Source organism: Ostrinia nubilalis, chromosome 11 (genome assembly GCF_963855985.1).
Source record: "Ostrinia nubilalis chromosome 11, ilOstNubi1.1, whole genome shotgun sequence".
Taxonomy (NCBI): domain Eukaryota; kingdom Metazoa; phylum Arthropoda; class Insecta; order Lepidoptera; family Crambidae; genus Ostrinia; species Ostrinia nubilalis.
Genome location: NC_087098.1, coordinates 2,927,065 through 2,953,847, shown reverse-complemented (window position 1 = coordinate 2,953,847; position 26,783 = coordinate 2,927,065). Strand labels below are relative to the sequence as shown.

General features: G+C 37.0%; 1 protein-coding gene across 1 annotated transcript in view; it reads left to right on the top strand.

Moving 5' to 3' along the window:
* The window catches only part of LOC135076066 (protein TANC2), a 346,968-nt gene that overhangs the window by 21,295 nt on the left and 298,890 nt on the right, over window positions 1-26,783 (top strand). The window contains exon 2 of the mRNA XM_063970523.1: window positions 21,718-21,758. The gene's annotated coding sequence lies outside the window, so the exon portion shown is untranslated. The remainder of the gene's footprint in view (window positions 1-21,717; window positions 21,759-26,783) is intronic.

Sequence of the window (26,783 nt, the reverse complement as noted above, 5' to 3'; positions counted from 1 at the left end):
GCGTCATCAGAAGCTTTCACCGATTCCTTTGAGACAATCTCAAGCAAACATCTGAGAATTGAATATTGCATTATTAATAATGGACAGCAAGCCCCGTTGTATGGATTACACGAACCCGCCACTCAGTCAGCGTTGTCTATGAGATGCTAATAAGTTAACAGGATCAAAACTGAAGTGTTCTCAGCTAACTGAAATAACTTGAGACGCCTGTATCTTGCCAGAAACTGGGGACTGATTTATTAATAGCGGACAGTCTGAGTCAGTATTAAGGAGCTGGCGGCTGGAACTAAAATTGGTTGTGATTTTCGTTTGTCTGCTCTTTTTATGTCGCTTGACCGTTATTAAAGTGTATCTTTATAGCAATTGCTTCAACTACTAGGTAATTTGATTATTTATATTTCATTAAATAGGGTATTTTACACCTTATTAGGTGACTTGCTTTTTGCGAGCTGACAAAACTCGGCTCTCCCTAGATTTTGTAAGGCAAGAACGGCTTCTTTTTGGGAAAATTGGTCTTAAAACCAGTACTTCTCAAAATAAGTAAATATTTTTCTGTTTTGATGAATACAGATAATATGTCTTAAATGGTAAAAAATTGCAATACATCAAACCGCCAACCCATGTCAAGATGAAGAAACATAAAAGTGATGTAATATAATTTATGTAAAAATCTTAAGTGTGACGTTTCAGATGACAAAAATAATAAATTGATACAAATTATGAGTTTCACGAACTAGACACACGTGTGTCCAGTCTCTTGTGTCGAGATGGTGAATAACCCCAAAACTGTTTCAACTAGTGCAGAAGATACAATAGCTTTGACTCATTCCTTTTGCCTCAAACACCAACGTGCAACGAGTTACACGAAACCTAATATTGCATTCAATTGAAACGTGAGGTATAGCTCGGAAGTTAGCATCAACGTCAGCTGCTATACTAAATTATTAAGGCCCTGGCCTTAGCTCAGGATTACGCCTGTCCGGCGAACTAGGGCGGCTTAGGAGTAATTAGAATACGAGGGCTAGGAAATTAAAGTGTTCGCTAATTTAAAGTAAATTTTGAATTTACATAATTAGTTCGTTTTAGCAAAATGACGTCCACTGCTGGACAAAGGCCTCACCCAAGGATTTTCATAACGACCGGTCCTGAATATACATAATGTTAAATACTCGTATTTACTTTTACTTTATTATCTGATCTACCTATCCATTTGCTCCAATCGCCTCTAAATATTAGAGATGGTTCTGTAGAGGCGACTAAAGATAATGATGATTTTAAAATTTTGCAAGAAAAAAACAGATAACGAAATTATGACCAAATAATTATAAACAAATATTAACCACAGTGTAATGTCAAAAACAGTTTTCTAATCATTAACGTGTATGAAAAGTTAAATCAACTGAATACTGAAATGTTTTTAAGACCATGCAACAAAAAATGTACGAGTATATTTCATTTGAAACTATTAATGTGTTTTTAATATTACCTGGAATACTTCCTGATAAAATAAACTAAATAGTTATGCAAAACATCTTAAATTCACGCTTTAAAGCTCTCAGACAGAACTTCGTTAAAGTTCTGATGGTTTCATACTTTACATTGTTTCTTGTTTGAGCAAAGTTAAAGTGCATTCATTAGTTATTGAGAACTTTAAATATACAAGGAGTTTCGTACTTTTGTCTTAACTGTCATAAACTAAAAGTATTTGTTGGTCTTGGGAGAAAAAAACTTTTAAAAAGAAAGAAGATTATTCCGCGTGAAATTCGCTGTACTTTATAGGTTTACAATACAAAATTAAGTAAATAAAATAAATATTAAATAAATATCCTTGGACATTAACACTGCGTTTCTAGTCCCAAACTAAGCAAAGCAAAGTTTCTTATTTCATCATCTTTAGGAATTATTTCGAAAAAAAAAAACTGAGGTTCGTTTCAGCCAAATGACGTCCACTGCTGGACAAAGGCCTCCTCCAAGGTTTTCCAAAATGAACGGTCCTGCGCTGCCCTATACTTAAACTTTATAAATTAGCCAAAATATATTTCCCATCCCATCATGATCATCTGTGATCCACTCGCAGGAACCCTGGACGGAAGTCGATTCTTAACTTCGGACTCTTATGTTCTTCTGATTTATTTGTTGCATGCCCCACAGTTTAACTTTTCCCTCGGGACAAACTCTATCTTTATTGGTTGGGTTTTTATTGACTGACAAGCAGTAGATTCTGGCTACACAGGAGTTGCAGCTGTAGGAACGAGAGGTAGGAATAGTCTTTAACCCAACATATGAGAATTTACCTTTTTATCGGAAAATAGTACCTATTTTCAACTACATAAGTAGCTATAATGTTTGCATAAGCTGTCGCTGTGTATGACATTGAAAAAAATAAATAAGAAACGGGTCAGTCAACTCAGCCGACCTAGCTCTAATTAATACCGTCCTATTAAGGCTCATTAACCTGGATAATAATATTATGGCGACTCATGAGTCTAGGCTGACACTGAGTCTCTGACCTTAATTGTATTACAACAAGGTTTTACTTACATTGATGCATCAGTAGACTCAAATGTTAAGAAAGGTAGACTCTGAAATCGTAAGTTCTGGCTTGTAAAACTACTGGTGTTTCTTTCCAGTTTGGTTAGGACATTGCAGGCCTGAAACAAATCAGTATGGAAAAAATACTACGTTTTGTATTTTGGAGTGCTATAAAGCTAGTCTGATTGAGCCATGACCATTGTCTATAATTATGTCTAACACTAAGATTATAACTTGAGTTGTTACCACCCTTGATAGAAGAAAACTAGAAGAAGAACACTTCTTCTTCCTAGTCGGTAGACTCTTGTCAGAGTCATTCAGAGAGTGGTCGTGGTCATTATTATAAATCACAATGAGTCTTTGTAATATGGGGTCATTCTTCGTAAATTGCAGCTTTCCGGGTACAGCAGCACCAAATAGTTCGTGAGACCCAAAGTAGCCAAAAAAAAGTTTGCAACACGTCTTTCTTTCACTTGGAATAAGGCTATTTGACGCTGACTGTACATTCGTTAACCGAGCACTTAGTTGCAGCCTTGATCTGGTCTGTCCAGTATCCATCTTATTGGTGAACTACCACATGGTCTGGTGCCTTCAACTTTTCCCTGCACTACGACACGCTCTATGGATCCGTAAAGCTGTAAGAAGACTACAAAATGTTTTATCATGAAACTACACTGTTGAAGACTTGGACGATACACATGCCAGTATTTGCAAAACTCATGAAATTTTACAAGCAAAGTTATATGGAACAGTGGAGGTAAAACTAACATTTTATCGGTTGCTTCGTATCAAGTTCCTGCATTGTTTACAACTGCTTTGTGGCGAACTAAAGTAAACAAGTGAAGTAAAAGTAAGATCGGTGTTCTCTACATTTAGTCACATCACTATTATTCTATTGTGGTTGCAGGTGGAGTTTCTTTTTTACCCGACTGCGCCAGAAGGAGGACTATGTTTTTTGTGTTATGGACACTTTATTTCACCCAAAAAAAAAGTATAAAATAACGCTTTCAATTTACTGTGTCATTTTATATGACAGCACAACCAATTGGAATTATTTTAGGTTTACTATTACAAACATGACCAAAGTTGTCACAGAACCTGACACTCACTTCACGCATCCTAGGTTCTCGCACGTGTCAAATAAAATATTGCTATTTTTGTATATATAAAGGTGTATTCATATCAGGCCTGCAAAATAGCAAGAGATAAGAAAAACATGGAGCTTTCTATTACTTGGGGTTTTGAAAAAATAAATTTATCCGCAACGAGGTAGCTCTTGGCCTGTATCTCACTCACCTGATGGCTAAGTGATGATCAGGCCGAAGGTGGGAGCGAGCTTCACCCGGAATCCTCAACCACGGAGGAACTGGCTATCTTACTTCTAACTGCCGAAACACAACAATGCTGAATGTATTGAAGCAACAACTGGAATTGCTCTGGGCAATGCTTATCGCACATGATTTGTCTGAACATAAAGTCAAAAATCCAATTAAAGATAATAATTTGAAGTATTTTAAGCTTCACATTGTGAAATTTAAGAGCAAAATCGCGTGACTGTTGGTTTGAAGACTCCAGTAGGTCATTTGAAGAGGTGCTATAGAGCTTTATCAGCATTACGTTCAGGTCTACAAACGACCAAACCTACTCTAGTAACGCTAGTAACTTCGAACTTAATTTTGTACTAGTATAAATACACCTTGTGTAATGAAATTACCATGAAGAGGGAGAGGGTCCCATAAAAATATCGCGTTACCTATCTCCAACGGTAAAAATGTGCAAAACGATCCGTAAAGCTATAATGAAGATATGAACAGTGGCTTCTTTAGTTTTATTTTATGACATAATGTTAAAAGAAAACAAAGAAACTAAGATAAAATGAATTAAAGTATCAGAAAATTTTAAGTAACTTGAAAAAGTCACCGGGCAATCGAAATGTCGTGGGTTCGATTCCCACCTTAGAGAAGTAGATTGTTACATTTATTTAAAATTTACTTTGAGACGTGACCTAACGCTAGAAAATGTTCAATAAAATACCAACAAATCGCTATCGTTGTCTAAAATTAATGTTGTACATATTTGCAACAGTATTCTCAAAAATTCACAGAAGCAAATAAAATAACCGAATCCGTTTCGAACTAGTCAGTTATTGTCAGTAAATAATGGGCCGGTCCAAAACTCCCTTCAATAAAGAAATACGGAATCTACATAATTGCGGGTATCCCGATATTGAAATAGTTGGGTCGCAACTGACGCAGGGGGTCGTATCTTTCGCGCCATTTGACTCGCTAACAAATCTGAGTATAGCTTGGAAAGGAAATAGAGTTTATGTTACTGTGACTATATGTATATGGCATGGATACACTGGAGTAAAAATAGAGGTAAATTGATTTGGTGAAATAATGTGAACAGCTAGGACTGGAATTCGCTGCCTGCTTGTCTTTCCTGAACACTATGATACGGGCCTTTTTAAGGCGAGAGTGTCATAGGCACTTACAGGGCAGATATGTACCATCTTAGACTGCATCTCACTTAACAGCAGGTGCGATTGCGGTCAAATATCTGCCTTGTCTTACATAAAAAAATATACAGGGTGTTAGGTAAATGGGTATATGAGCCGACACTAGCCCATGTTAACATGGTCATATAAATGGTATGGTGAAGTCAGAAATTTGATATCATTTTATTTTTTTAAATTTTCATACAAAATAAAAATCTAAAATAAAAATATAAAATCCGATTTGTATGAAAATTAAAATAATTAAAATGAAGATATCAATTTTCTGACTTCACCATCCCATTTATATCACCATGTTAACATGGGCTAGTGTCGGCTCATATACCCATTTACCTAACACCCTGTATATCTCTGTTCTCTGATCAGTTTAAAAGAACGTGGCGACTGGCGTGGTATGAACTTAACACGTAGCATAAGCATGGAGTGATGTTTTTATAGGATCTTGTAGCCATAAGGGTAGCCCCATGGACGATGTTGCTTTCCAATTATGTATACAAGAAAAGAAAAAATATAAATGGTGCACGCCGAAGTAATATGACCCGTGAATTAAATTAAAAAAAATGATTTTTTTGTTTTCAAAAACAAAGATTACTATATCAATTTCGCACTGTTTGACTTATTGGCTGTAAACGTGACGTAACGTAGTGTGGCCATCCATGGCAAGAGAATCACATACACTTACACGTAAATAAAGCTTCTCGTTTCACATTATCTTATTTTTTGGCATTTAAATGCGACTGTCAATCAATGACAATCCGGTGTCAAAAATCGTTTACCTATTTTCCAAATTCACTCCACTTCTAAAATAAACGAATACTCGTATATCAATTCGCACTCTCACTGGAAATATCACTACAGATTAATTCGTTCCACGTACAGTTACAAGTTCGACACATTATCGGTTTTTTCATACAACGGCCCGCATTTTTTCGCGCGAAATGAATTCAACTCGGCATTCGAGTTGCGAATAATTTAAATACAGAAAACGTGACCATTCATTCCATTCGCGTGAGAAAATATTCACATGTGAATAAAATTTAATATTGCGATAGAATACACAAAAGATCTATAACAACTAGGGCTGGGTTGCACCATCTTACCTTTAACTTTAACATACGTCAAAAATCTGTCAAACTCCATACAAAAAACATCGGTTATCGTTATAGTTACGTCAAAGTTAAGTAGTGTAACTCAGCCTAGGCAGCCTAGGTGTTTTGACATTTATTTTTAACAATAATAAGAGAGTATGATAATAACTACGCTTTATTGCTTTTCTTTTAAAGAACTTCAGTTCAAGTTTTGTCAACAGTAAGATCTTTGGGATGCTATTGCTCTTTAATAATATGGTTGGTGAATCCTGAAACACAAAATTGCTGTTGACATTATTGATAGACCAACTTGCTAAGGTAATCGAACGCACAGCGTTGAATAGGCTCTGTGATTGGTTCGTGTGTGACCCTGTGCGTCCACACGTACTGTGAGACCTCATAGTAATGTTTGTGAATAAGTACGGGTGTGAGAATCAAACCCTTTCTGTAACCATCCTACCACTAAACCACAGAGAGGAACCTAACAAAATGTCATATTTTTATCATAATTTTCTTCACCAAAAGGAAATTTTTGGTGATATGACAGAAAGCTGACTTACGAGTAACGCATAAAGAATTTCCGCTGAAAGCTTCTTGGAAATATTCTTCAGCACAGTTAGCTGTAGAATTCCAAATCCCAAGTGTTTGCGACGTGTCCCCGAGGGGTGACTGGAATGTTGCTTAAGTTTTAAGTTACTGAAGATTCGGCTAAAACTTAGTTTGCATGTAAGTGAGGCTTCGGTAATGGGCTCGCGATCATATATGTGGGAACACAAGCCTACTTTAAGGCTGGGTTGCGCCATCTTACTTTAACTTTGACAAACGTCAAAAATCTGTCAAACTCCATACAAAAAGCAGTAGTTATCGTAATAATTACGGTCAAAATTAGGTGGTGCAACTCAGCCTAATTGTTGTTCAATGTTGAAATTTTTAGAGGGTCTACGCAGTTTTAGGAAGTGGGGTTGTGGTATGAAGCCAAATCGGTACTTTTAATATTCTTAGGTTTGGGTTTCAAGTACAATATTTGAAAAACAATTTTGGATTCCACGCATTATACTCATATGCCAGTATTCACAAACATTAACGAGGTCTCACAGTGCGCGTGGACGCACAGGGTGACACATGAACCAATCACAGAGCTCTATTCAACGCTATGCGTTCGAATTGCTGCTTCACTTAAGCAAGCAACGTTTGTGAATACAGGCGATATAATCTTATAATAAAAGTAACTTTTAAAGAGTGTTAGGGATTCGGAGATATTAACAAACTTCTAACAGTGTCTTGGGATATTAGCTTAAGCAAGCCCTAATATAGAGACACAGCCAGAGATACAGATAGTTTCACAATAAAATCTGTTCAATTAGGCTGAGTTGCACCATCTTATTTTAACCGTGACTAACAATAACCGGTGTTATTTGTATGGAGTTTGACAGACTTTTGACGTTTGTTAAAGTTAAAGCAAGATGGTGCAACCCAGCCTTACAATACATATTTCCATATTTTCAATTTTGAAATTGAAGAATCTGCATGTCAGTTCTAACGAACACTCTTCAAGAAAATTCGATGGCATTACGGCACACATTTTGAAACTCAAAATAATGAAACTACGCAAAATCCAGCGGTCTAACATTAAAATGTTTCAAGTCTAAATGGTTGACCTTTATCCTTCTCAGAGGAATGTTGGAGGGAATTTCTTATATTTCTCTTTGTGGGGCGATCGGGACTAGAATGTAAATACGTCCGAAGAAAGTGCAAAAGTTCTGCTAGGGTGGCGTGGCAGCAAACTCCTTGTGTGACACACTGTTGATGAAAATGTTGAACCAAAATATGCGTCATATGCGTGATTTAAAAGATCAACGGCCTCGGCATTGAACTGCCGATTCGAGATTCGAAGAAGGCTATAGACCAATCCCTGTCTGTCTATCTCTGGACAGAAGTAAACTTTTACTCTAAAGTTATTAGGTATAATACTCAATTTCTGATGTAAGCATAATTCTAATACTTCAGAGCTTTACTTATGATAATAATTTCTATTATGGTCCTCATTTTTTTGCAGTTCTATTATTTACTACATATAACACATCCTTAACTATTAGTATCCATTTTTTCACATGGATGCGTTAACAAGGACGTTACTTAAATAAAAAAAATCTTAAAATGTCTGCAGTATTTCGAAAAGTAATTTCTGAACGTATTTGAATCTTTCAAATTAATTTAAAACCTTTGCATAACTAGCAAGTTTTAATTCAGCTGCACATCCTTGTCGATCGTATGTCTCACAGTCGTAAGCTGGCCAAACACTCTGGAAGTGATTTGCCGCAATCCTGAATCCAGAATTAATGATTGTTTATATGCGCGTCTTCGCTAGTAATTAAAACTTTGATGTCTATAGCAAACCTAGATTTTCAGATTAAAGCTATTGGATATTAATTACCTAGTTTAATGGTTAATGAACTCCTTAATTTTTTTAGTATTAATATTTGATTGCTACAGTAGAATGAAATGAAATGGCTTTATTCAATTTGGACCAAGTCTTGGCACTCATTGACTGCTGACATCAATTTATGTATATTTTAAATATTGCAAAAGTTAAGCAATAATGCAGTAAAATGATTAAGAATCCAATCTTTTTAACTCTAGATTTGTTTCTTAATCAATGCATTAATGCCAATGATTTCGATAAAATCGTCTCAGTCGACTTAAAAAAGGCAAACAAGTATAATGTAGTACTAGTAAAAAGCTTTTTGAATTTAAATTTTATTTAAGAATCTCTTTCGTAAAACTTCGCTTTAACTGTTTCTGCAGGCACTATATTTTGAATTAACTACAAAATTACCAAGTTTTACTATTTAAGTGCATTTCTGAGTTTAATTTTATTCTTGAGGAAAGAATAAATTAAAAGCAAATTCTTTTTATTTTTCTGCGTTTTTATGAGTAGCCGAAAGCCGTTGTTGGCTTTAAGAGATAATGTTAAATTAGTAGCTCCTTAAGGGAACCCTACTGATACCCTTTGCCTACCTACTGATAGTTTTTAAAGTACTGAAATATGTTTGAACCAAAAATAGCTTGAATCAGTCTAGGTTTACTACTCGCACAAAAATAGAAAACCATGATACTTCACTAATACTAATACCTACACCCAGCTTATTAAGGCCTAAATTTAGATCCAAGTTTCATATTTAAGTTATTAGTTATGCCTGTAAACAGACCCTCCGTGGGGACGTTGGCGGTCCATAAATTCCCCATAATTAATACCTCGTTCGTTACTGGATCCCCGCTAGTAATAATAACGATAAATAGAATACCGTTGTCGGTAACAGTACGGATAACGTGTTAACCATTCGTTAGGAACTGTGATGATAAATCATTTTTATAAATAGGTCTGCGTTTGTGAAATATCTTCCTTGAGATGATAATAGATAAGGATAAGTATTGCGTGGATTGTGATGGTTACTTGTACAATAAGAGATACCAATCCCAAAAACAGATAATTTCTGTAAAATATTCCGAATTTAGGTAATCCTTGATAGCTTAACTTAAAAAAACAGTTAGTGACATTAAAGGTACACTTTGTGCCAGGATGATGCGCTGTCAAGTTTTAGGGGATACCTATACAAATAAATAATGTTTTGTTAATCTCACTGCATGACCAGGCTTATCTATTATCATGTACGTGAGTTTAAAGACTAGTTTTCATACATAGGTTTCCCGATTTAAACTTATTTGAACAAGTTCAATCTGCTGATAGTTAAATTTTAAAACTTCGTTTGAGATTTCATTAAGTAGCCTTTAAAAATATTAATATTATGCAAAAATTGTAGGTGCATTGCCCTCTCGTTCAGAGACTCAATTTAGATGCAATTAAATTTGGTTTTATTCAATCTTATTGACATGCAAAATTCTGCAGACACCAGAGTAGCTCTTGAAATAATTATGCAAAAATGTCACGGCAAATAAAATGAGAAAATTAAATGACATTCAGGTGAAGCCGACGCCTGCTATTCAGAACCGGCTAAGCAGCGTCTTTTGACTAACGTAATAACAAGACGTAACGCAAATAGAACAGATAAAAAAACCATTATTAAGTATCATCATCATCATCATCATCAACAGCCTTTTAACGTCCACTGCTGGACTATGAGCCTTCTCCACTATAGTGGAGTATTATTAAGTATATGTAATTTAATTTCTTATTAGGAAATTAATAAGAGAGTCTGCTTGTGCAGCATAGCAGCCGAAACGTCAAGCCGTGAGTACATAATGTACCTACCTAACTCATTAATAAACGTCGCGTTAAGACCCGTGTCTTTCTATTTAAGATGAATAAGAGAGGTCGAGCTGAGTACCGTAACCTAGTAGGTAGGCTATATTACGTAACTTTACAAGTACAATGTGTTATTTTATAAAGAAATGGACTTTCACCAATTTTGCAAACCCATAAGATTAGAAATTTAGTAGAGTTAATAACGTTGAGATAGTTCAGTATCAGTTAGTTAGTACACTAAAAATGCAAAGACTCACGCCCATTACTATTCACAAACATTACTATAAGGTCTCATAGTGCGCGTGGACGCACAGGGTCACACACGAACCAATCACAGAGCTGTATTCAACGCTGTGCATTCGATTTACTGCTTCACTTAGGCAAGCATCGTTTGTGAATACGGGCAAAAATGTGTGGTCAAAAGCTATAATAACGATGGTGATAATTTAAGGTTATCAACTTGTTAGAAAAAAAATAGTATTGACTGGGATTAATTTTCTCAGAATAATTGTAATATAGAGATGGCCGAGAGTTTAAAACTTCTAATTAACATACCTAAAACTGACTGCAAAGTAAACCAATGTTCAAATTGGAAACTGGACTGAGCTTGAAAAGGCACACTGTCTAGCTGGATTGATAAACCTAACTAACAACTCGGCTAACGTAAACACGGCTAAAGGCTCGTTAAAGACAAACTACGTAGAACCGCCAAAACTGCGCTCAGTTTTAACTGTGTCGACCGAAAACATACGGCAAGGATTTTGACTTTAGCCGCAGCGTTTATTTTTCAGTATTGTTAGTTTAATTTAGTTGAAGCAGTCGCTCTAAAAGAAATCCCATCAAAAACAATACTTGTCAAAAAAACCAAGTCTCGCAACTCAGTTGTTCTACGGTAAAAAGTTGTGAGATCCATGTAATACCAAGTCCAGGCCAGGAAATCTTTAACGTTTTACATAAATTATTGACTTGGCCATCGCACTAAATAATTTAATTTACACGTGTTTTCATGCGATGGCCAAGTCCCATCGAAAGCGTCCAGGCGCCTCTCGCTCGTTTCCATGACGAGAACGTTGCTCATGCTCCTCGTTCGGATCATGGAAACGCCTGAGAGATCGGGTAACTGAATGTCGCTCAAGCTCACCATTCAAGTTACGCGATGAATATCTCAATATACGAGTCGAGCGTTGCTCAAGCTCATCGCTCGACTCACGTCTCCTGCTGCGAGTAGTAGTACTTCTACTTCTAGTTCGGGGCCGTGAAGTCCTTGCTTCGGCATCTCTCTGCATATTATCAGAATCCATCTGTCATTGGCACCACCAAGATTTTGGACGTGGCGAGATATTTATCAAATATCAGTCTATCCCACTTCTGAGATATTGGAATCAAACGAAGTCTTCTCAGTATTATTTGTTTTATTCACTTCACATTTGCACAATCACAAGTAAGATTAAATTATAACTTAGTAGACTTCAAGGCACAACCGTTCGTCTCGACTGTCGAGCTGAGAGTGCCGTCCGCCCGGCGTAGCATTACTTACGTCAGCTTGCCCCCACCACTATACCCCACTACTTGACTCTATGCTTCGGCAAAGGAATACAAAACTATACAGCCTCTATGCTTTGGCAAAGGAATACAAAATTATACAGCCCAAGTAGAGTAAACAGTCAGAGTATTTATACCATAATTATGTTGCACCTAACATAAGGATTTATTCTACAAAACATAGAATGGTTTCTATGTTCTTTGCTTTATAATTACTTAAACGCAAGATCTGGGGGCACGGCAGTGCCCCCACCAAGTCGAGCAAAAAGCGGCACGGCCGTACCATCCTTTTCTCGAAGCAATTCAGGCCATTTTCGACCGCCTGTAACTTCGTTGTGGATAAAACTAGAAGGCTGAATTTTCATTAGCTATGCAGGCATTGTAAAGACACGGTATATTTAAAATTTCATTCAATTTGAACCAGTAGTTTAAGAATTATAACGGGTCAAAGTTACTTAATTTTGTCACTCACTGACTGACTCACTGACTCACTGACTCACTGACTCACTGACTCACCGATCATCAAAACTCTAAGGCACTTCTAGCAGACCTAGAAGCTTCAAATTTGGAATATAAGTAGTGTTTGGTGTATGAATCAAGGAAAAACTAAAATATTTGGGGGCACGGTAGTGCAACCGCCAAGTCGAGTAAAATTTTTCAATTTCGGTCCAGTTTTCTAGATACATAACTGCTGTCTACAAAATACAAAAAGAAATGTGATTTGGGCTCACGGTAGTGCAACCGCCAAGTCGAGTAAAATTTTTCAATTTCGGTCCAGTTTTCTAGATACATAACTGCTGTCTACAAAATACAAAAAGAAATGAGATCCCATCAAAAACAATACTTGTCAAAAAAACCAAGTCTCGCAACTCAGTTGTTCTACGGTAAAAAGTTGTGAGATCCATGTAATACCAAGTCCAGGCCAGGAAATCTTTAACGTTTTACATAAATTATTGACTTGGCCATCGCACTAAATAATTTAATTTACACGTGTTTTCATGCGATGGCCAAGTCAATATATTTATGTAAAACGTTAAAGATTTCCTGGCCTGGACTTGGTATTACATGGATCTCACAACTTTTTACCGTAGAACAACTGAGTTGCGAGACTTGGTTTTTTTGACAAGTATTGTTTTTGATGGGATCTCATTTCTTTTTGTATTTTGTAGACAGCAGTTATGTATCTAGAAAACTGGACCGAAATTGAAAAATTTTACTCGACTTGGCGGTTGCACTACCGTGAGCCCAAATCACATTTCTTTTTGTATTTTGTAGACAGCAGTTATGTATCTAGAAAACTGGACCGAAATTGAAAAATTTTACTCGACTTGGCGGTTGCACTACCGTGCCCCCAAATATTTTAGTTTTTCCTTGATTCATACACCAAACACTACTTATATTCCAAATTTGAAGCTTCTAGGTCTGCTAGAAGTGCCTTAGAGTTTTGATGATCGGTGAGTCAGTGAGTCAGTGAGTCAGTGAGTCAGTGAGTCAGTCAGTGAGTGACAAAATTAAGTAACTTTGACCCGTTATAATTCTTAAACTACTGGTTCAAATTGAATGAAATTTTAAATATACCGTGTCTTTACAATGCCTGCATAGCTAATGAAAATTCAGCCTTCTAGTTTTATCCACAACGAAGTTACAGGCGGTCGAAAATGGCCTGAATTGCTTCGAGAAAAGGATGGTACGGCCGTGCCGCTTTTTGCTCGACTTGGTGGGGGCACTGCCGTGCCCCCAGATCTTGCGTTTAAGTAATTATAAAGCAAAGAACATAGAAACCATTCTATGTTTTGTAGAATAAATCCTTATGTTAGGTGCAACATAATTATGGTATAAATACTCTGACTGTTTACTCTACTTGGGCTGTATAATTTTGTATTCCTTTGCCAAAGCATAGAGGCTGTATAGTTTTGTATTCCTTTGCCGAAGCATAGAGTCAAGTAGTGGGGTATAGTGGTGGGGGCAAGCTGACGTAAGTAATGCTACGCCGGGCGGACGGCACTCTCAGCTCGACAGTCGAGACGAACGGTTGTGCCTTGAAGTCTACTAAGTTATAATTTAATCTTACTTGTGATTGTGCAAATGTGAAGTGAATAAAACAAATAATACTGAGAAGACTTCGTTTGATTCCAATATCTCAGAAGTGGGATAGACTGATATTTGATAAATATCTCGCCACGTCCAAAATCTTGGTGGTGCCAATGACAGATGGATTCTGATAATATGCAGAGAGATGCCGAAGCAAGGACTTCACGGCCCCGAACTAGAAGTAGAAGTACTACTACTCGCAGCAGGAGACGTGAGTCGAGCGATGAGCTTGAGCAACGCTCGACTCGTATATTGAGATATTCATCGCGTAACTTGAATGGTGAGCTTGAGCGACATTCAGTTACCCGATCTCTCAGGCGTTTCCATGATCCGAACGAGGAGCATGAGCAACGTTCTCGTCATGGAAACGAGCGAGAGGCGCCTGGACGCTTTCGATGGGACGATGAGCAGGAGCGACGTACCTCGACGGCAACCAGGTGTGATGTTGATGAACCTGGGCGCAAATCGCCCATTTTGAATTTCAACCGGCCGAAAACGGTTGTACGCCGTAATGACCATGAACATGATGAGCGAAAATATTCAAGCAACTATAAGAACGACGATGAATCTCGTGATCCCTCCATCTACCGTACGCAGCGAAGACGGTCAAGATCCAGAATCAGGCGGTCACCAAGTGACACACGAAGTCAGGCGCGGTCAAGGAGTCGCTCCGTGCTCCGTCCGTCCACCTCCCGGTCATCAATACCAAGGTATGAAGATAATCCTAATGATAAGAGTAATATTATAGTTAATCAGTTTGTTGAAGCCTTAAAACAATTGTCAAAATCAGCTAATCATAAATTACCGTCTGTTGCCAATGTCATTCCCGATTTTGATCCACTCTCTAAGACTCAAACTATTCTAAATTGGATTACGAAAGTAGAGGAATGTGCAGAAATATATGAATGGGATGAGCGCGAAATAATTCATTATGCACTACCCAAACTTACCGGCTTAGCAAAGTCTTGGTACCAAAGTTTGCCAACTTTACTTTTTACTTGGACGGAATGGAAATCTAAGTTAGTTGAAGCGTTTCCATGTAGGGAAAATTATGCTGAATTACTTTCAGAAATGTTGTCCCTTAAAGTCAAATACGGAGAGCCACTTGAGCAGTACTATTATGCCAAGCTTAATTTACTAAATAGATGTCAGATATCTGGGAGAAAGGCAGTTGACTGCATTCTTTATGGCATAGAGGATAGGGCAATTAAGCTAGGAGCACAAGCAGCACAATTTCAGACACCAGAACAGGTTCTCAAATATTTAAAAATGGTTAAAGTTGGTCAGTTAAAAGATAAGGATAATGCTGGGTTATACAGGAATAGGAATGATACAAATAAAAGGTCCATCAACACAACTGTGTCATCCAACAAAGTTAATAACGGCAAACCTCCATTAAAGTGTTTTAATTGTGGAGTGGAGGGTCATCCAAGCTTTAAATGCCCCAAGCCTCTTGAAAAATGTAGCAATTGTTTCAAATTAGGTCATAGTACAGTGGCATGTCCCAATATGACGAAAAGTAATACCCAAGTAAACAATAAAGATCCCATTCCTAATGAAAAACAAGTTCTTAAACTAAATATTAATTATAATGACACAGTACAGCATCCCTTTAATAATAATAAAGACGATGCTAACAACAAATATGTATTAACGGCCAAAGTTAATAATAAGCCAATTTCTTGTTTCGTCGACCTGGGCAGTGAATGCTCAATCATGCGAGAGTCCGAGGCCATGTCTTTAGGTTTGAAATTGACTAAAGATAATTTACCTTTTATGCGAGGTTTAGGCAATTCAATTGTTCAGCCAATAGGCAGAGCTTCCGTTAATATTGAAATACAAGGCATTATAGAGACCATAGAGGTATATATTGTCGAAGACGCAGTCTTGAAATATTCCCTTTAACTTGGACATTCATTCACAGAACTGCCAGATATTTTCATTACCAAAACTCCAAGACGCCTGATATTTGAACGAATCAATAAGTCCTCGAAACTATTTTTGCTACTCCAACGTAACGTTGAAGTAGGGGTTAACGAAATGCAGGCTGTGCCTGTTTATACTGATTCCCTGTTCAATGGTAAAATTTACATTGATGGCTCGATCCGAGGTACGCCTGAACACGAATATTTTCTTTGTCCTGGCGAATACGATTTAAAAAATGGTTACGGGAATGTTTTGGTACAGAATGTATCTGGTGGTTGTGTTAAATTTCCTGCTAACTTTTTAATTACACGTGCAATACCCATTAACAAAGTAACAGATGTCTGTAACTTAGAAATAGAGCCAGAAGAATCGTTCGAAAAATTAAACGTCAATGAAAATTTAACCAAAAATGAAGTAGATGATTTGAACAAATTATTAAATGAATTTAAGGATTGTTTTTCAACCGGGCTTAAGGATTTAGGTTTTACTAACGTCGCAGAAATGGAAATAAAACTGAAAGATTCCGATCCTGTTGTCTACCGGCCGTATCGTCTGTCTTATTCTGAACGGGTTCTCGTACGCGATATGGTACAAGAAATGCTGGATGCCAATATTATCCGTGAATCCTCATCTCCCTATGCCAGTCCAATAGTTCTCGTTAAAAAAAAGACAGGCGAGAAGCGACTATGTGTAGACTACCGTGCCCTTAACCGGAAAACCATAAAGGACCATTACCCCCTTCCTCTAGTAGAAGATCAACTTGATCAATTGGCAGGACATACTTTCTTCATCTCACTAGATTTAGCCTCTGGCTATTACCAGATCCCAATTTCGGAAGATTCTCAACCTAAAACGGCTTTTGTGACCCCAGACGGCCAATTTGAATATCTGCGTATGCCTTTCGGCTTAGTCAACGCCCCGTCAGTCTTTCAGCGCACTATTAATAAGATATTAGCTGAAGCCAAAATTAAATTCGCTCTCGTCTACATGGACGACATTCTAATACCTGCTCATAGTTTTTCTGAAGGAATTGAACGGTTAAGAGAAGTTTTGCAGTTATTGAGGCAGGGTGGTTTGACCCTAAAGTTAAGCAAATGTAATTTCTTTTTGACCCAATTAGATTTTTTGGGTTTTGAAGTTGGACCTAATGGTATTCGTCCCGGCAATAGGAAAACTCAAGCTGTTTCTAACTTTCCCGTTCCTAAAAATCAACACGAGGTACGCCAGTTTATGGGACTCGCAAGTTTCTTCCGGCGGTTCATTAAAGATTTCGCCATTATTGCTAAGCCTTTAACAGATTTATTACGAAAAGACTGTAATTGGAGATGGACTTCTGAACAAGAAAATGCTTTCACTTCAATCAAAACCAAACTACTTTCTCGACCAGTTATCGCTTTGTACAATCCATCTGCTGAGACCCACTTGCATACTGACGCATGTAAAAATGGCGTAGCTGGAATCTTACTTCAAAAAAACAAAGATGGTGTTCTCTGCCCCGTATCGTATTATAGCCGCAAAACTACAGTAGATGAGCAGAAACTCCACGCATTTGAGTTAGAAACCCTTGCGGTTGTAGCTTCTCTACATCGTTTTAGAGTATACTTGATAGGAATTCCGTTCAAAATTTTTACCAATTGTAATGCCCTGAGAACCACATTAACAAAACGAGACTTAATTCCGCGCATCGCTCGGTGGTGGATTCAGTTACAAGAGTTCGACTGTTCGATCGAATATAGACCCGGGGATAAGATGTCTCACGTCGATGCGCTTAGTCGCAACCCAGTAGATCCTGCAAAATCTGAATCTCATGTTCTTGACGTTCTCAACATTGAAACCGATAACTGGCTTAGTACTGCACAGATGGTAGATGATGAGATAGTGTCAATTAAAAAAGCCCTCAGCAGCCCTGATACCGAAAAGTTATTAGATGTCCGTAATAATTATAAATTAAAAAATGATAGAGTTTATCGGATTGTTGACAATAACTTACGTTGGGTTGTTCCCAAAGCCATGCGTTGGCAAATCCTAAAACGAAATCACGACGATATCGGTCATTTCGGATTTGAAAAAACCCTTTCACGTGTTAAAGATGCGTATTGGTTTCCCAAATTACGTAAATTCGTTAAGAAATATGTATCTGCTTGCTTAGAATGCGCGCACCATAAACATGCTGGAGGCTCTCGGGAAGGCGAATTACACCCAATACCTAGAATAGATAGACCCTTTCATACAATACACGCAGATCATTTGGGTCCATTTATCCGAAGTAAGCGTGGTAATTGTTATATTCTCGTAATTGTTGATGGTTTTACGAAGTATGTAAACATACGCCCTGTCAGGAACACCAAAGCAATAACCACAATACGTGTTATTAGGGAACATATCAGCTACTTCGGGGCTCCTGCCAGGCTAATAACCGATCAAGGTTCATGTTTTACAAGCCACGCGTTTAAAAAGTTCATGAAAGATACGGGCATTAAACATATCCTAAATGCAGTTTCCACACCTAGAGCCAATGGCCAGGTTGAACGTTTTAACAGAACGATTTTAGATGCTTTATCCACCAAGACTCATGGTAGGGACGATAGAACATGGGACGAGTTTCTCCCCGATATTCAGATTGGTATTAATACTACAATTCACAAAACAACAAAAAAAAGCCCATCTGAATTACTCTTCGGATTCAAATTGACAAATCCCTCTGAATGTATTCTGAGCGAAATAATTGATGATACATTAGATGAAACCTCACCTACAGACGTAACCTCAATAAGAGAGGACGCCTATAAACGTATAGAAGTACAACAGGCTAAAGACAAAAAACGTTTTGACAAAAGGAGAAAGATTAGTGCGAAATATTGCGAGGGGGACTTAGTGAGAGTAGAAAGAGACGTAACTTCAAATGATGGGAAATCTAAAAAGTTAGTAGCCAAATTTCAAGGCCCTTATCGTATTTGCAAAATATTACCGAACGATAGATTTGTTATAGAAGATACTCCGCTAACACGGAAGAATAACAGGCGCTATGAAACTATAGTAGCTATCGATAAAATTCGCCCGTGGATGAACCTTAACACAGACTTAGGAGGTAGTAGTAGCGATTCTGATGATGACCGTAGCTTGGACAGTGGAAACTCTTCGGGATTGGCAGATAAAAATAGTGCTTAATATTTTTGTAGGTATAATTTTGATCATAATTATTGTTTAGATCTCATTAATGCATGCATTTGGTACAAATGGTATAATTTGTGTACCTACAAAAAATTAGGATTATTATTAATTAATAAGTATTTACACTTTATAACGACACTTGTTTTATATTTTCTATTTGGCTTCTAATTCCATGTAAATGTAACAGGAATTATATTCTGTCGTCTTAATCAATAAATAATGCGAATAATTTTGATGAGTATAGTTATATTCTAGCAAATCGTTTGTGTTTAACTGAGTACTCTAAAATACTTTGTATAATGATTTCATACTTATTACAAATTATTAGTCACCTAGAATAGTAAACTATATTTAACGAACATAATTTATTATTTGTAAAATACAAGGCTCATTTTGTTGCAAATGAAATAATTTGATTTGATTATTATGATTTGTAAACAAAGTATGCGTTGTGATTATCTATTACTGGTAAGCATTTATTCATGTATACTTTAGTTTATATTTATTTCATGATTTATTTGCTAAATATAAATAAGATACTAGGTATGAGGACATACCGCTTGTCTGATGGCCGAGCTGTTAGGTGCAACATAATTATGGTATAAATACTCTGACTGTTTACTCTACTTGGGCTGTATAATTTTGTATTCCTTTGCCAAAGCATAGAGGCTGTATAGTTTTGTATTCCTTTGCCGAAGCATAGAGTCAAGTAGTGGGGTATAGTGGTGGGGGCAAGCTGACGTAAGTAATGCTACGCCGGGCGGACGGCACTCTCAGCTCGACAGTCGAGACGAACGGTTGTGCCTTGAAGTCTACTAAGTTATAATTTAATCTTACTTGTGATTGTGCAAATGTGAAGTGAATAAAACAAATAATACTGAGAAGACTTCGTTTGATTCCAATACTTAGTTCCTGGGGCCTACACAATAGGTTAAGATATTTTGAGTTATTTAGGCGTAGTCATTTTGTACTGTTTATCTAAATTATAACTCAAAGGTGATTGACTGACATAGTGATCTATCAACGCACAGCCCAAACCACTGGACGGATCGGGCTGAAATTTGGCATGCAGGTAGATGTTAGGACGTAGGCATCCGCTAAGAAAGATATTTACGAAACTCCACCCCTAGTAAGGGGATAAAACGGTATCCACGCGTACGAAGTCGCGGGCGGCCGCTAGTTTAACATAATATCTATCTCTGTCATGTTTTAAGAAGCTGCTGTCGCTAAACTCTGGCATATCATTACTATGGACATTGGACAGTGTATGGAAACATAGGTTTTTAGACATGCAATAATCAACTAAGTACATGCGGTAATTGCAAGTTGAGTGGAATCTGTGTTTCTTCCAGTCCTTTATAGTTGCTTATTTCCATTACGTTATTATAACGTTATACGTTTGAAAAACAAAATTTAAAAAATATCTCTGGAGCGTCGGGTGAACGCGGAAAATTACTTCGTATGTTTTCATACTTTATCCGGTACCGCGTTTGATATTCTGTGTGGCTAGTGGGAAGTGGGTATCGGTTTGTTCGAGCCTCTGTTCGGAACTGTTAGACAAGACAAGCCTGTTATGTGTTTTTGGGCAAACAACCATAAACGTTATGGGTAATAAAACGTAGACTCATAATTCCATCAATAACTGTTATGTGTTGACATTATTTATTATATTCATGACTGTGAATATTGTTTAGGCTTTATCCCACTAGTTTATCGTTAAATTATACTGTGGACATCTTGTGAAATAGGTATTTTTGTTGTTTGACAAGTATTAAAATCATGGCACTTTTTACTGTATGGTTGGGATTAACATTGCACAAAGTCAAGGATTGTTCACGCGTACTGTACACATATTTGTTTACAATTTTTTCAACTAATTATGAAACAGTGCGGTCTGTAGAGTGATGTTACGCGTAAGTACACTGTAATTCTCACAAATCGCTTTTCAGTTGCTGTTTCATTTAGGCTGGTTTTAGTGTCACGCGGACCGTCCGGTGCGGACCCGCTCCGCACGGCCAATCTGTATGAACTTCTAGGGAGCGTTTTAGAGTAATGCGGTCCGGAGGAACCGCTCCGCTCCCTAGCAGTTCATAGAGATCGGCTGTGCGGAGCGATCCTCACTGACAGTCCGCGTGACACTAAAACCAACCTTATTAACTACCTTCATTAGCACTCACTTCCACCTTTCCTAAGATATTAATCCTCGAATTTTTCACTTTTACTTATTTTTGTCACCCCGGCCGTTCCCACTCACCTGTGCGATGTGTAGAAATGATAAAACGGCTCACGTAAACAGTGCGTTCCATTAGCATGCCCTGATTGACGCCTCTATCCCCGTAACAAGATTTCGCGTAAAATTCTCGTGCTGTCTCGTAAAATAGGGCGTATATCTCATCCACGCGCACTTGGGCACCCGTAACAAATTCCAACGATTACACCGAAGCGTAACGTTTGGGATTTTTAAGCATTTTCTTTTTAATATTATTTTCATAAAATGAGCATTATGATGCACACATAACACATAGTATTAACTCTACAAGATGACTGTATATTAATAAGACTTTAAAATGTATATTTGTTTGTTACAGATCATTCAACGTACATTGAGGATAGCATCCAGATAAATTACGTGAGTGTTATTTTATATTTCAAAGACATTCTGCAGATTTTCAGCGGATTTTAAGACTTATTTTAAGATTTTAACTTTACTGGTTTGGTTTATTTGTAGACAAAATAAGATAAAAAGTGAGTAAAAGTGAGTGTAGATCATCCTAATCCTCTTCAAAGTGAGAGTGAATAGGCACTTACTAGGAGGGTATGTACCATCCTAGACTGCATCTTACATTATTGTTTATTTTTTTATTTAAAACTTATATGCACATAGAACGGTTTACATAAGGCGGACCTAATGCCTTTCGGCATTTTCTTCCAGTCAACCTTTGGCCCTAGCCAAACTGAGAATAAAGTAGGCGGTATAGAATTATCACGAATTTAGAAAAAAAAATAAAAAAATACATAATTAACATTTGAATACATACATAGACACATACATATATAAATAATAGGATGGATGACAAAGGGAGAAAAAAAAAGAAAAGGAAAAAAAAGGGAAAAAACGGAGGTTGAACAGAAATCATGAAGATGAAACACTAGCGAGAAAATGTTTGCGCACATGAAATTTAAAGGTGGACTTGCTGGGAGCCTGCCTGACAGACCGTTCCAAAGACGAATGGAATGTAGAAGAAAAGAGTTGGAAAGAATCCTATTTAGTACCTATTACATCAGGTGTGATTGCAGTCAAATCTGGACTGGCAGCAATACCTGCTTTGTGCTGCATAAAAAAAGAATGGGAATCATCTCGTGTCAGAATATTTCCCTGCAAACTGCTAATCAATTGCTAAATTACACAACGGTGTGACAGTCATCCTTCAGTTAGAGTCGTAAAATCAGTGAAATCCGAACAGGCCCTCGACACGATTGTTATGGTCCACCAGGAATAATAATGAGGTGCTTGCCATCCAGTCGTGTTGTAGTTCCAGCTCCTACAAAGTTTTTAAACCCGAGGGTTTTATAGGCCACTTCGGTGACAAGTGGACTTTATTTTGTTGTTTTCTTACAATTACACTGAAAAAATGGCTAAGCTTAACAGTGTGGAGTTCTAAACGGTTGATTTATAGGTCTAATTAAAGTTAAAGAAATGGAAGGAAATTGATAGAATCTACGTTATAAAGGTAGCAGGAAGGCAATAGTTGTAAGCCGCTACCAAGCGGTCAATATGGAAAACATTGGGACAGGCCTATAACAGCAATGAACGCCCTGTGACTGAAAGATGATGATGATGAATGTAACGTTAGACATTAAATAAATACTTATGTTTAGATATGGGTGAGAGAAATAAAACTTGTCTCCATCCCAGCGTGTAAGTCGTACAAAAATTTTATTACAATACCAGACCAAATAAAAAGAAAAACACATTTACGAGGGCAAATAACAAAAATATTAAACTCGGTATTAAACTTAGAGCTTTGTCTTTGCTTTTACGTTTCTCTGTTTATTACCTTTTTACTACATTTAACGTACTCCTCAAGAATATAGAACAGTTAGTGCATGCTGTATCCCCATTAGTCTTATTATTGCAAAATTTTCACTCCCATTTCAATACATCTGATGAAGATTTTATGTCGCTCCTAATGGCTCTCTAGCCACAGTAAAAGATGATAATAAAATATCTAGTTGAACTCTGGTTTAAGTTGTCATTTAGCATGAAAATGACATTTGAATCCAATGTTCATCCCGGGTGTAACTTTTTATTAATAAGGGGAAAGAGTTTAGGAATTTGACAAACAAATAAATAAATAAATAAACCCAGGATTTTTTTTCCCTGATTGGTGTTCTCTACTCATTAACTTGATCGTCGCATAGCTCACGAACGCGCACTGCATTTTTACCGACTGCGCCAGAAGGAGGGTTACTATCCAGTTTGGTTAAAAGTTTTTGCTAAATAACTCAAAAAAAGAGTCATTCTATTTTTTGTTGATTTGAAATTAATTAGTAGGATTTTTATGGTGAATTTAATTAAATAATGTATGTCTTGTTGGTTGTCCTATTAAATAAAATAAAATAAAAATATCCACAGTTAACATATATTTTCTCGATTTAGTATTATAACCGCCTCTGTAGTCTAGTGGTAAGACCACCTGCTTCAGACGTAGAGGTCCCGGGTTTGATTCCCAGTGGGGGCAGATTTTTCTGTTCGGTTTGGTTGGTGGTAGGGCTTGTTCTAAGTCTGCCTGGCTAGCTACCACCATCTTACCTAAGTCAGTCGCCATAACAACAATGTTATTAGCATTATTGTATTCGGGAGTTAGAGGTAAGATGGCCAGTTCCTCTGTGGTTGAGATTTCCGAGTGAAGCTCGTGAAAGAAGAAGAAGAAGAAGAAGCTCGCGGGTGAAGGTCGTCACTTACCATCAGGTGAGATACAGACCAAGAGCTTCCTCGTCGTGGATAAAAAAAAACTTACTCAATTGCAGCAGCACTGGTAGCTTCGCGCAAACTTTATTCCAGAAACGTATCGAGTAGTTTCACTCCTTTTATTTTACTGTGTCCCGTCTCGGCAGCCATAAAAGTCTGGTGGGACCGGTGCTTGGTACAGCATTATTGTTTCCACCATCTATTTGTCCAGTTTTATTGGTTTCTTCGCAACAGCTTGTTGATCTTGCTTTATTGAGACGATCTCCTTTTACGAGTTGCGATATTAACATAAGAGGACGTCAACGATTCGGTGTTTATCTCTGGATAGGGAATACGCTTTGGGAATATTCAGTATAAAAATTAATCCAAAAGCTTCTTGAATTTAATGTTAAATTTATAGAAGACGTTGCTTAGATAGATCATAAATTAACTATAATGAAATGTGGTTGACCTACCAAAGGATACATAAATCAAAAATAAATGTACATAAGAGAGCACATAAAGCTAATACTGTAGCGTTTTATGTAGAAACAATAAGTAGTATTTTGCAACCAAAATGTATAGTCTGATGTAGGTACTGATAAAATAATGTACTTGTATTTCATAGCACAAAGAACTAAAGTAACTAAACCTAAGATAATGGGAACGATCTGTTTACTGGAATTTATTAGTAAATAATTAACATAAATCATTATTAATTTGAGCTCCTTCCAATCCACTAAACCCACAACTATTTGAACTAACATTTTTACTCTAATACCATCCACCATCACTGTCATAACTCTCTCACCATCATTATAAGAGCTTTACTTCAAAACTGTTCTCCAAATTCTAAGCCGTCTGTAATAGTAGCGCGTTAAAAATATCCGTTTTGTTGTGGTGCCCTCCCACGCGTGGCCGACTATCCCACTTCCGAACCGTGTCAATTGCCGCAAAAAAGTCTGCCCGTTGCCAAGGAGGCGCTAAAGTTTTTCTGCGAAACGCTAGAGCACCAATGTTGTGATGTTTCATTGATATTTTAATTTATAATTTTTGTTGACTGTTTTTTCCTTTTTGTATAATATTTTATTCATATTTCTGTCGTTAAACATATACATGTGATTCAAAAAAGTATTTCGATAGGTAAACTAACAACTAGGTTTATAATTTTCACTCGCATTATCTTTTATATTTTTACCTCAATCTGAGTAAAGCTCAATATTGGTAAAAACAAGCAAACCAAATCTTTCAATGATCAAGGTTTCTGAAGGTCATTATTTTTAGAATATAATGACTTACTACAATGACATTGTTATTGAGTGTGTGATTGATCTACTATTAGATTAACTAATTATCTTTTTTTTATCAAATTCCTTATTTCAGATATTGGTGGTCTGACATCAAATGAAGAAGTACGCCGTAACGTTTAGCGGTTCGTTGCGTCGGTCTTGAAATTGCAGTGACGTCACTAGTCATGTCTGCCAAACACTGAACTGTCCTACAATGTCTGTCGTTTCTGCCTAGATTATTTTGTTACTTTACGGTTTTCTATTTGGGTCGAATATAATTTTGAAGCATTTGGAAACAAGCTTCTAAAAACAAAGCTCAAAAACTCGACTTGGCAGTGGATTACGGATTTGAATATTGCTTGATAAATAAATTCGGAATCGTATTGGTCTGACGTGATGTGTCGTGACACATCAGAATGAAATCGGTTTCATACATTAGTATGGAAACGTCAGAAGTCATAAATCCAGCAATGCTTGTGTTAGAGCGTATTCAATTTAGTCGTTTCGTGCCGGACTTTTACCGCGCGCTTGCCGTGCTTTTGCAACGTACACTAAGGCTGAGTTGCACCACCTAACTTTGACCGTAACTATAACGATAACCAGCGAATTTTGTATGGAGTTTGACAGATTTTTGACGTTTGTTAAAGTCAAAGTAAGATGGTGCAACCCAGCCTAACTATTGGTGATTGTCAATTTTATTCCGACGCAGTTGTCATACAATTTACCGCGTGCGGCACGAAACGTCTAAATTGAAAGCGCCCTTAGGAGTGGGCTTACCAAAATTCAGACCAGCAATCGACAGGGATTAAACTAGCGTCTTCTAAGGCAAACTATTGAGCTATTGTCCCTTTATTCTGTTACTTACTGATAGATTACATGATTATTTGGTATTGTATCATGACATTCAATTTCAGCCTAAAAGAAAACGGAATCGAATCATCAGGTTACATTACAAGAAAAGCAAAGGTATCAGATAAAGGAAGCGCCTGATACCACCCAGGGTACAAATCGTGTCTATTAGGCCCGCTCTGAATACAAACGGGGAGACTTAAATAGTGATGCCGGATGTCGAAAGTTTCACTTTTTTATCGACATAACTATGGCTCAGTGGCGTGGTCAAATGTAAAATTACATAAAATAGACCGTTGGAACCATACCATACCTACCATAATGTGGCAAGCACATATTAAGTGAATAAGAGATAAGTTTTCGTTACCTTGTGTTATAAAAAGTCGATAGTTCCAGTTTTTCAGACTTTACTATTAATTGTGTAATTTGAAATCAGGCTGAACAATAATTATAATATTTTGAGATTAGGTAATAACGAATTCGTAAAGTGGAACAGTGCATAGTTTTTAATTATACTGCTTAGATGAGGTACGAGTAGGTAGAATCTTAAAAGCCCTGAATTTTT